This window comes from Neofelis nebulosa, chromosome X (assembly GCF_028018385.1).
Source record: "Neofelis nebulosa isolate mNeoNeb1 chromosome X, mNeoNeb1.pri, whole genome shotgun sequence".
In the NCBI taxonomy this organism is placed as follows: domain Eukaryota; kingdom Metazoa; phylum Chordata; class Mammalia; order Carnivora; family Felidae; genus Neofelis; species Neofelis nebulosa.
The window spans coordinates 59,992,348-60,005,112 of NC_080800.1; the positions used below are offsets into that span (position 1 = coordinate 59,992,348).

The 12,765-nt window shown below is 36.7% G+C and overlaps 1 non-coding gene across 1 annotated transcript; it reads left to right on the forward strand.

Moving 5' to 3' along the window:
- The first annotated feature begins 12,243 nt into the window (after positions 1–12,243).
- Positions 12,244–12,407, forward strand: LOC131503348 (U1 spliceosomal RNA). The gene has a single exon (XR_009257437.1). It is a non-coding gene; the product is annotated as a U1 spliceosomal RNA (small nuclear RNA).
- The last annotated feature ends 358 nt before the right edge of the window (positions 12,408–12,765 follow it).

The following is a 12,765-nucleotide window of genomic DNA, read 5'->3' on the forward strand; positions in this document are numbered from 1 at the left end:
TTCAGAAGTAGAATTCAGTGAATCATTACTTACATACAGCACCCACTGCTCATCACAGCAAGTGCCCTCCTTCATACCCATCACCCACCTTGCCCATCTCCTACCCACCTCCCTCCATCAACCCTCAGTTTGTTCTCTATCATTAAGAGTCTCTTATGGTTTGTTTCCCTTTCTTCTCTTCCCCCCTCTTCCCCTATGTTCATCTGTTTTGTTTTCTAAATTCCATATATGAGTGAAATCATATGATATTTGTGTTTCTCTGATTGACTTATTTTGCTGAGCACAATACATTCTAGCTCCATCTACGTCATTGAAAATGGCAAGATTTCATTCTTTTTGATGGCTGAGTGATATTCCATTGCATATATATACCACATATTCTTTATGCAATCATCAGTTGATGGACATTTGGGCGCTCTCCATTGTTTGGCTATTGATAATGCTGCTATAAACATTGGGGTGCATGTACTCCTTCAATTCTGTGTTTTTGTAACCTTGGGTGAATACCCAATAGTGCAATTGCTGGATCATAGTGTAGTTCTATTTTTAGTTTTTTGAAGAACCTCCACACTGTTGTCCAGAGTGGCCACACCAGTTTGCATTCCCACCAGCAGTGTAAGAGGGTTTCCCTTTCTCTGCATCCCCTCCAACACTTGTTAATTTTAGCAGTTCTGACAGGCATGTGGTCGTATCTCATCGTGGTTTTGATATGTATTTCCCTGATGATGAGTGATGCTGAGCATCTCTTCATGTGTCTGTTAGCCATCTGGATGTCTTCTTCGGAAAAGTGTCTATTGTGTTGAGTTTGGTAAGTTCTTTATAGATTTTGGTTACTAACCCCTGATTAGATATGTCTTTGGCAAATATCTTCTCCCATTCTTCAGGCTGCCTTTTAGTTTTGTTGATGGTTTCCTTTGCTGTGCAGAAACTTTTTATGTTGAAGAAGTCCTGATAGTTCATGTTTGCTTTCATTTCCCTTGCCCTCAGTGACGTGTCTAATAAGAAGTTGCTCCGGCTGAGGTCAAAGGGGTTGCTGCCTGTGTTCTCCCCTAGGATTATGATGGTTTCCTGCCTTACATTTAGGTCTTTCATTCATTTTGAATTTATTTTTGTGTATCAAGTAAGAAAGTGGTCCAGGTTCATTCTTCTGCATGTCGACGTCTAGTTTTCCCAACACCATTTGTTGAAGAGACCCTCTTTTTTTCCATTGGATATTCTTTCCTGCTTTGTCGAAGATGAGTTGACCATGTAGTTGAGGGTACATTTCTGAGTTTCCTATTCTGTTCTGTTGATCTATGTGTCTGTTTTTGTGCCAGTACCATACTGTCTTGATGACTACAGCTATGTAATATAGCTTGAAATCCAGAATCATGGTGCCTCCAGTTTTGCTTTTCCTTTTCAGGATTGCTTTGGCTATTCGGGGTCTTTTCTGGTTCCATACAAATTTTAGGGCTGTTTGATTTTGATAAGGATTGCATTAAATGTTTGGATTGCTTTGGGTAGTATACACATTTTATCAATGTAATTCCAATCCATGAGCACGGAATGCTTTTCCATTTCTTTGTGCCTTCTTTAATTTCTTTCATAAGTCTTCTATCGTTTTCAGAGCACAGATCGTTTGCCTCTTTACTTAGGTTTATTTCTAGGTATCTTATTGTTTTTGGTGCAATTGTAAGTGGGGTTGATTCCTTGATTTCTTTTTCTGCCATGTAGGATTGTATTAATTTTTAAAAATTTTTAAATGTTTATTTATTTTTGGGAGAGAGAGACATAGCACAAGCAGGGGAGGGGCAGAGAGAGAAGAAACCCAGAATCAGAAACAGGCTCGAAGCTCCCAGCTGTTAGCACAGAGCCCGACGTGGGGCTTGATCTTGGGAATGGCGAGATCATGACCTGAGTTGAAGTCGGATGCTCAGACGACTGAGCCACCCAGGCACCCCACATCATATTAAATTTTAAAGGCAGGTAGAGTCATTCCTCCAACTCTATTCTTTTAAAAATTGTTTTTAGTGATTATAGATACTTTGCTTTTATATATAAATTTTGGAGTCACTTTGTCCATATATACAAAAAAACTCTTGCTGGTATTTTTATTATATTACATGAAACTTAAATAGATTAGTTTTAATAAAACTGATATCTTTACTATGTTGGGTATTCCCATCCATTAGTATGGTTTGTCTCTTCATTTAATTATTTCTTGGGTTTCTTTCACTGGCACTTTGTGGCTTTCAGCGTGTAGATCTTGTGTATACTTTGTTAGGTTCATTCCTAAATATTTCATGCTTTGGAAATATTGCAAATTTTATTGGTTTTTAAACTTTTGGTTTCCATTTGTACATTTATTGTATACAGAAATACAATGGATTTTTGTGTATTCATGTTGTAGCCTGTGATCCTACTAACCTCATTTGTTAGTTATAGGAATTTTTTTCTAGATTTCGTGGGATTTTCTATAGTGGATAATCATGTTGCCCATGAATATGGGCAGTTTTATTTCTTCCTTTCCCACTGGAATATCTTTTATTTATTTTTCTGGAATTATTATACTAGCTAGGATTTTCAGTATGATGTGGAATAGGAATGGTAAGTATGGACATCCTTGCCTTGTTTTAGATCTTAAGGGGAAGCCATTCACTTTTTTTACTATCAACTATGTTAGCTGTAGGTTTTATGTAGATGCCCTTTATTAGGTTGAGGAAGTCCCTTTCTATTCATACTTTGCTGAGTTTTCATCTTGAATAGATGTCAAAAGCTTTTTCTTAATGAATTTTCATGATAATGTGGCTTTTCCTTTATAAGCAATTAATACAATGGCTTTAATCAGTTGTTTTTACAAACATTGAGCCAGCCTTGTATTCCTGGAATAAACACCACTTGTTCGAGATATATTTTTCTTTGTATATATTGGTGGAATCAATTTGCTAATATTTTGTTGAGGATTTTTGTGTCTATGTTCATGAAACTGTTCACCTGAAGTTTCTTGCTTGCTTTCTTTTCTTTTTTCTTTGTCTTTGGTTTCGATTTTAGGGTAATTAATGCTGGCCTCAAGAAAGGTGTTGGAAACTGTTCTCTCCTGCTCTATTTTTGGAAAGACGTTTTTTAAAATTGATGTTAATTCTTTAAATGTATGGCAGAATTCACCAGTGAAACCATCTGGGCCTGTGGTTTTCTTTTTTGGAAGACATTTCACTATGAATTCAATTTATTTATAGGAGTACCCAAATTACTATTTGATAGTGGATAATTTTGGTAATTTGAGGTTTTCAAGCTATTGGTCTCATTCCTCTAAGTTGTTTAATTTACGTGCATTGGCTTATCCAGCCATAGTATCATTTTTTTCCTATTTGACCAATATCAATATATTTTCTGTATTCCTGAAGTTTGGAAATATTTGATTTGGTGATTTTTTTTATGAGGTGCATTTTGTTGTATATTCAGTATACCTTTTCAGCCTGAAGATGTGTGTCCTTCAATTCCAGGAACTTTTCTACTTAGTCGATCTGAGCTGCTATAACAGAATACCATAGACTGGGTGGCTTATTAATGGCAGAAATGTATTTCTCCCAGTTCTGGAGGCTGGAATGTCCAAGATCAAGGTACCAGCATTTTTGGTAACTAGTAAGGGCCCACTTCTTGTTTCACAGTTAAAGTCTTCTGAGGAGGAACCAAGATGGCGGAAGAGCATGGAAGATTTTTGTGTGTCTCACGTCCATGAAATACAGCCAGACCAACACCAAACCATCCTAAACACCTAGAAAACTGACTGGAGGATTAACACAACAATCTGCACAACCTGAACCACAGAATTCAGCAGGTATGCGGCACGGAGAAGTGAACTTGGGGAGCGAGAAGGCACAGGAAGGGAGGTGCTTTTGCAAGCGGAGGGAGGATGGAGACGGGGGGGTGGGGTGGGGAGGAGAATACAGGAAAAACACCCCTCCCCAAAAGCCGCTGGAGAGAAAGTGGACAATTGGAAACAGCTGCAGGGACTAAACTAAAAAGAGAGAAAGGAGAAAGGAGAGGGTTTAAATTCCATTAAGACTGTAAATAAGGGGAGTGCAGTCTGCAACTCTGCAGCTCAATACCTGGCAGTGCTCTGGTGGGAAGGGCAAATCCCCAGGAAAAGAGTGGGGTTGGGGAGGATCTTGGGCCACTGCTGGAAGGACATTTGGTAGAGACTGTTGAAGCCACCTAGTCCCAGCAGACCTCAGAAAATGGCCACATTCGCTGGTGCTGGAACAAGGTCGTTAAGCGTTAAGCCTGGTGCCAGATGTATGTTGTGATCTTCCATAATCCCTGAAACGCTGCTGCTACACTATCTCGTGAACTTTTTCTGGGGCAGGCTGGCACCTGGCCGTAGTCTCGGGGCACTAGCAGCAGCAAGGTCCAGCAAGCGTTCCTGGGTGCAGCCGGCATTTGGCCATTGCTCATTCGGCCATTGCTCTGTGAGACCCTCCCGTAGAAGGGTGGAACGGGTCAAAGCCACAGTCCTTCACAAGTAAGGGGTCAGGGAAAACAGCCGCATCTGAGACAAAACTCAGGAGAGAGGTACTGCCAGGGGCCTGGTCATGGAGAGTGAAAAAGCGGGAAGTGGACGAGAGCTGAAGACAGAGGACGGGTGCGCAATTGCTGATCTGAGAGAACAGACGGGGTAGCTGGGTGGCACTATTTTCACCTCTCCTGCTCATGTGCATACGCACCTACGAGCAACACAACACTCCACCTCAGTAGGCTAGCAGCGACATCTAGTGGAGAGCGGAGCCATTACACTGAGCCCTGCCCAACTGGGCCAACCTCGCTCTTCAAGAACACGTCTCACCGCTGGCTTACTTTATGGACTATAAAGTGCTACATAGACTGACTTCTAGGGGAAAATGAAGTAATTTCAATCTTACTTCAGTCTGTTAGCAGGTCTATTCAATTTTCTTTATTTCTTTTTCTTTTCTCTTTTATACTTCTTTTTCTTGAATACAGAAAGAGAAAAAATTCATTTTTATTTTCAATTTTTATTAAAAATATTTTTCTTTAATTTTATTACTATATGTTTTACTTTTGTGTAAATTTTTTCAAATTCTATTTTACTTCCATCATTTTATTTTAGTCTACTTCAGTGTATTCACTTTTTCAAATTTTCAAACGATTTTTTTCTTTTTTCTTTTTCTTTTTTTTCTCTTTTTCTTTTCTTTTTCTTGAATGCAGAAAGAGAAAAACTTCATTTTTACCTTCAATTTCTATTAAAAATATTTTTCTTTAATTTTTTTACTATATTTTTTGCTTTTATGTAAGTTTTTTCCAATTCTATTTTACTTCCATCATTTTATTTTTGTCTACTACAGTGTGTTCACTTTTTAAAATTTTCAAATGATTTCCTTTTTTTGTTTTTTGTTTTTTCTCTTTTTTCTCTTTTTCATTTCTTTTCTTTTTATTGAATATAGAAAAAGAAAAAAATTCATTTTTATTTTTAATTTTTCATAAAAATATTTTTCTTTAATTTTTTCTACTATATTCTTTACTTCTGTGTACATTTTTTCAAATTCTATTTTACCTCCATCATCTCATTTTAGTCTACTTCAGTGTATTCATTTTTTCAAATTCTCAAACGATTTCCTTTTTTTTTCTTTTTCCCCCCTTTTTTTCCTCTAATCTGTCAAACCACTTTCAACACCCAGACCAAAACACACCTAGTATCTAGCATCATTTATTCTATTTGTGTGTGTGTTTTTAATTTTAATATTTTTTAATTTTAATATTTTTAATTTTAATTTTTCTACCTCATTAATTCCTTTTCTCCCTTCAAAATGGCAAAACAAAGGAATTCACCCCAAAAGAAAGAGCACAAAGAAACGACAGCCAGGGATTTAACCAACACAGATACAAGCAAGATGTCTGAACCAGAATTTAGAATCACGATAATAAGAATACTAGCTGGAGTCAAAAATAGATTAGAATCCCTTTCTGCAGAGATAAAAGAAGTAAAAACTAGCCAGAATGAAATTAAAAATGCTATAACTGAGCTGCAATCACGGATGGATGCAGCAGCAGCAAGGATGGATGAGGCAGAACAGAGAATCAGCGATATAGAGGACAAACTTATAGAGACTAATGAAGCAGAAAAAAAGAGGGAGATTAAGGCAAAAGAGCACAATTTAAGAATTAGAGAAATCAGTGACTCATTAAAAAGGAATAACATCAGAATAATAGGGGTCCCAGAAGGGGAAGAGAGAGAAATAGGTAGAAGGGTTATGTGAGCAAATCATAGAGGAAAACTTTCCTAACTTGGGGAAAGACACAGACATCAAAATCCAGGAAGCACAGAGGACCCCCATTACATTCAACAAAACCCGACCATCAACAAGGCATATCATAGTCAAATTCACAAAATACTCAGGCAAGGAGAGAACCATGAAAGCAGCAAGGGAAAAAAAGTCCCTAACCTACAAGGGAAGACAGATCAGGTTTGCAGCAGACCTATCCACAGAAACCTGGCAAGCCAGAAAGGAGTGGCTGGAGGGGTAGGCAAACTATAGCCCACAGTCTAAATATGGCCTGGTGTCAGTTTTTGTATGGTCTTTCTATTAAGGATGGTGTTTACATTTTTAAATGGTTGGAAAAAATTACAAGAATAGTATTTTGCAAAATATCTGTCTTAGTGTCCATAAATAAAGTGTTATTAAAGCCACCCTCGTTCCTTAATATATTGTCTATGGATGTATTCATGCCACAACCACAGAACGGAGTAGTTGAAACTACATATGGCCTGCAAAGTCTAAATTATTTACTACTGGGCCCTTTACATAAAAAAGGTATCTAGCCCTTGCTCTGTAGCCATGCTGTCTGCTAATACTTTTTGTAATTTTTTTTAATGTTTATTCATCTTTTGAGAGGGAGAGAGAGAGAGAGAGAGAGAGAGAGAGAGAGAATCCCAAGCAGGCTCCACGCAGTCAGCACGGAGCACAATGTGGGACTCGAATTCACCAACCATGAGATTATGACCTGAGCTGAAGTCAGAGGCTTAACCAAGCCATCCAGGTGCCCCTGTCTGCTAATACTTTTTGTGATGATGGAAATGTTCTGTGTCTATATGGTACAACTTGATAGCCACTAACCACGTGAGGCTATTGAACACTTGAAATGTAGCTAATGTTACTGAGGAACTGGTGAATTTTAAATTCTATTTTCATTAATTTAAATTTAAGGAGCTACATGTGGCTAGTGGCTACTATATCAGACACTGCAGCTCTAAAATGTTCTATTGTATGAACATGCCATAATTTAATTTGCCCGTTTTACTGTTGATGGGCAATTGGGTTGTTTCCAGTTTGTAAGTATTGTAAATGAGCCTCTTATAACTCTTCTTGCCCATATCTTTGTTTCCCCATATCTGTGACTTTTTGTGCATATGACACTCTGATGTAACTGGAATAGCATGTGAGAATTCCACTACTTCTACATCCTCACCAACTAGGCAGTATCAGTCGGCTTTTTTTTTTTTTTTTTTTTTTTTTTTTTTGCTATTCTGGTGAACGTAGAGCTGTATCATGTTGGGGTTTACATTTGCATTTTCTGGTTCCGAATGAGGCTGAGAGCTTTTTCATATATTGATGATTTCCATGCCAGGACCTAGAACACTTTGATTCTGTGTACCACCCCTCCTGACTTGCATGCTAGTGTTATGTATTTCAACTTTCTTCATATATTTACACTGCCTAAGACATTAGTAATAGTAGTAGTCTTTTTTATTTCTCTCCTCTTCTCCTTATTTACTCTTTTTCATTTTCTTCATTCCTGAATCTGACCTCTTATCTAGGATCATTTTCCTTATGCCTAAAGAAAAACCTTTAGCATTTCCTTTAGTGCTGGTCTACTTATGGTGAATTCTCTCAGGTTTTGCCTGTCTGAATATGTTGACATTCAACTTAATTGTTTAAGGGTGTTCTTTCTGGGTATAGAATTATAGGTTGGCATTTATTGTCTTTCAGCACTTTGACAGTATTATTCCACTCTCTTCTGGATTGTATTTTTTTCTGAGAAGTCAGATATTAGTTTAATTATTTCTGCTTTGAAGTTATACTCTTTTTCTCTGGATTTTTTTAAACTAAAAAATTTAACATCTGTTAAAATATACACATCATAAAATTTACTATCTGAACAATTTTTAAGTATACAGTTAAGTAGTGTTAAGCACATTCACATTGTGCAATCAATATCCAGAACTGTTTTTATTTTGAAAACTGAATGTCTGTATGTATTAAACATTTCCCCTCATTCCCTGGCAAGCAACCTTCTATTTTCTGTGTCTATGAATTTGGCTATTCTCAGTACCTCATAGTGTAATCATGCAGTAATTGTCTTGTTTTGACTGGCTTATTTCACTCAACATAATGTCCTCAAGGTTTAACCATGGTGTCACATATGTCAGAATTCTCTTCCTTTTTAAGGCTGAATAATATTCCATTGTATGGAAATACAGTATTTTTTTATACATTTATCCATCAATGAGTACTTGTGTTGCCTCTAACTTTTGGCAATTGTGATTAATGCTGCTACAAACATAGTTTTATAAATATCTCTTTGAGGGGCACCTGGTGGCTCAGTCAGATGAGTGTCTGACTTCAACTAGGTCATAATCTCATAGTTCCTGGGTTTGAGCCACACGTTGGGCTTTGTGCTGACAGCTCAGAACCTGGAGCCTGCTCAAATTCTGTGTCTCCCTCTCTCTCTGCCCCTCCCCCCTCACGTTCTGTCTCTCTCTCTCTCAAAAAATAAATAAAGTATTAAATAAATAAATAAATAAATAAATATCTCTTTGAGACCCTGCTTTCAATTGTGTTGGGGTTATACCCAGAAGTGGAATTGTTGGATCATATGGTACTTCTATTTTTAATGTTTTGAAAAACTACCATACTGTTTCTCTGTATGTTTTTAGGAATTTCTCTTTTTAATCTTTTTTATTTCTAGCAGTTTCATTATAAAGTGCCTAGATTTGTTTTTCTTTTGATTTATATTGCTTGAACTCTAGGGATTTTTGAACTTATGTTGGATATCTTTTCTCAATTATAGAAATTTATTTCTATAAACACTGCTTCTACCCCATCATTTCTCCTTTTGGGAATCCAATTACACATATGTTAGACTTTCTCACTGTATCCCTTTGTCTTTTACAATTTCTTCTGTGTCTTCCATATTTATGTCCCTTTGAGTTTCATTCTAGATATTTTTCTATCTTTGAGTTTAATGATTCTTTCCAATGCTGTATAAGATTCTCAAACTTGTCATTTATTTCTTGGATGTATTAATCATACAAAAATATTTTTGCTTTTTGGAAACATGTTTATGATACGGTGTTGAATAAAAAAAATGTGCTTTACAAAACCTTTTTTTTAGAGATTAAAAAACCTTATAACACAGTGCTAACATCATATTCATGCTGAAACACTAGAAGCTTTCCCCCTAAGATCAAGAACAAGACAAGAATGCCCACTTTAACCACTGCTATTTAACTTCATATTGTAAATTCTAGCCAGAATAATTAGGTGGAAGAATAAATAAAAAATATAAAAATTGGAAAAGAAGAAGTACAATTTTCTCTATTCCCAGATGACATGACCCTATATAAAGAAAATCACAAAGAATCTTTTTAAAGCTGCTAGAGCTAATAAATTCAGGAAAGATACAAGACATAAAATAAACAATCAAAAACCAGTTGTGTTTCTCACTGAAAACTATAGAAAACTTATGAAAGAAATTGAAGAAGACACACAAAAAAATGGAAAAATACTCCATGCTCGTGGAGTGGAAGAACAAATATTGTTAAAATGTCAATACTAACCAAAGCAATCTACATATTCGATGCAATCCCTATCAAAATAACACCAGCATTCTTCATAGAGCTAGAACAAACAATCCTAAAATTTGTATGGAACCAGAAAAGACCCAAATAGCCAAAGCAATCTTGAAAAAGAAAACCAAAGCTGGAGGCATTCCAATCTCAGACAGCAAGATATATTACAAAGCTGTAATCATCAAGAAAGTATGGTACTGGCACAAAAACAGACACTTAGATCAATGGAACAGAACAGAAAACCCAGAAATGGACCAAAAAACATATGTCCAACTAATCTTTGAGAAATAAGGAAAGAATATCCAATGGAATAAAGACAGTCTCTTCAGCAAATGGTGCTGGGAAACCTGGACAATGACATGCATAAAAATGAACCTGGTCCACTTTCTTACATCATACACAAAAATAAACTCAAAGTGGATGAAACACCTAAACGTAAGACAAGAAGCCTTCAAAATCCTAGAGGAGAAAGTAGGCAAAAACCTCTTTGAACTCGGCCACAGCAACTTCTTACTCAACACGTGTCCAGAGGCAAGGGAAAAAAAGCAAAAATGAACTATTGGGACCTCATCAAAATAAAAAGCTTCTGCACAGCGAAGGAAACAATCAGCAAAACTAAAAGGCAACCAACAGAATGGGAGAAGATATTTACAAATGACATATCAGATAAAGGGTTAGTTTCCAAAATCTATAAAGAACCTATGAAACTCAACACCCAAAAAACAAATAATCCAGTGAAAAAATGGGCAAAAGACATGAATAGACACTTCTCCAAAGAAGACATCCAGATGGCCAACTGACACATGAAACAATGCTCAACATCACTCATCATCAGGGAAAGACAAATCAAAACCACAATGAGATACCACCTCACACCTGTCAGAATGGCTAACATTAACAACTCAGGCAACAACAGATATTGGCAAGGATGTGGAGAAAGAGGATCTCTTTTGCACTGCTGGTGGGAATGCAAACTGGTGCAGCCACTCTAGAAAACAGTATGGAGATTCCTCAAAAAATTAAAAATAGAACTACCCTATGACCCAGTAATTGCACTACTAGGTATTTATCCAGGGGATACAGATGTGCTGCTTTGAAGGGGCACATGCACCCCAATGTTTATAGCAGCACTATTGACACTAGCCAAAGTATGGAAAGAGCCCAGATGTTAATCGATGGGTGAATGGATAAAGAAGACACACACACACACACACACACACACACACACACACACAATGGAGTATTACTTGGCAATCAAAAAGAATAAAATCTTACCATTTGCAACTACATGGATGGAACTAGAAGGAATTATGCTAAGTGAAATTAGTCAGTCAGAGAAGGTCAGTCAGTCATATCATGTGACTTCATTCATATGAGGAATTTAAGATACAAAACAGATGAACATAAGGGAAGGGAAGCAAAAATAATATAAAAACAGGTAGGGGGACAAAACAGAAGAGACTCTTAAATATAGAGAACACGGGGCGCCTGGGTGGCGCAGTCAGTTAAGCGTCCGACTTCAGCCAGGTCACGATCTCGCGGTCCGTGAGTTCGAGCCCCGCGTCAGGCTCTGGGCTGACAGCTCAGAGCCTGGAGCCTGTTTCCGATTCTGTGTCTCCCTCTCTCTCTGCCCCTCCCCCGTTCATGCTCTGTCTCTCTCTCTGTCCCAAAAATAAACAAAAAACATTAAAAAAAAAAATTAAAAAAAAAATATAGAGAACAAACAGAGGGTTGCTGGAGGGGTTGTGGGAGGGGGGATATGGGCTAAATGGGTAAGGGGCATTAAGGAATCTACTCCTGAAATCATTGTTGCACTATATGCTAACTAACTTGGATATAAATTTAAAAATTAATTGATTTATAAAACAAACAAACAAACAAAAGTTGTGTTTCTATACCAGTTTCTAAACTATAAAGTTTTCTATACAAAAAATCCAAAAGAGAAATTAAGAAAACAATTCCATTTATAATAGCATGCAATAGAATAAAATATCTAGGAACAACTTAACAAAGGAGGTTAAATACTTATACACTGAAAACTATAAAATATTCCTGAAATAAATTAACTATGACCCAAGGAAATGGAAACATATCCCATGTTCATGGATTAGCAGACTTAATATTGTTAAGATGCCAGTATGATCTAAAGCATCTGCAGATTGAATGCAATCTCTATCAAAATGGATTTAAAAAAATGCTATCAAAAAAATGACTTTTGTAGAAATGTAGAAATGGAAAAGCCAATCCTCAAATTCATATGGAATTGCAAAGGACTCCAAATAACCAAAACAATCTTTAAAAGGAAATAAAGTTGGAGGACTCAGCTTCTCATTCCAAAGTTTATTACAAAGCTATAGTAATTAAAGCAATGTAATCCTGGCATAAAGATAGATATATAGATACTTACCTGGCAGGGGAGATACCAATATCACGAAAGGGGTTTTCCCAGGGCGAGGCTTATCCATTGTACTCTGGATGTGCTGACCCCAGCGATTTCCCCAAATGTGGGAAACTGGACTACGTAATTTGTGGTAGTGGGTGACTGCGTTTGCACTTTCCCCTAAAAAAAAAAAAAAAAAAAAAAAAGATAGACATATAGACAAATAGAATTGAGAGTACAGATATAAACTGAAATACCTATGATCAATTGATTTTCAACAAGGGGGTAAAGACTGTTCAATGGGAGAAAGAAGACTCTTTAACAGATGGCAATGGGAAAACTAGATATTTAGATGCAAAAGAATGAAGATTGATCCCTACCTCATACCATTTACAAAAATTAACTCCAGAGGGATCAAAGACCTAAAGTAAGTGCTAAACTGTAAAACTCTTAGAGGAAAACATGACAATCAACTTTCATGATCTTGGATTTGGCAATGTATTCTTAGATATGGCATCAAAAACTTGGACAACAAAAGGAA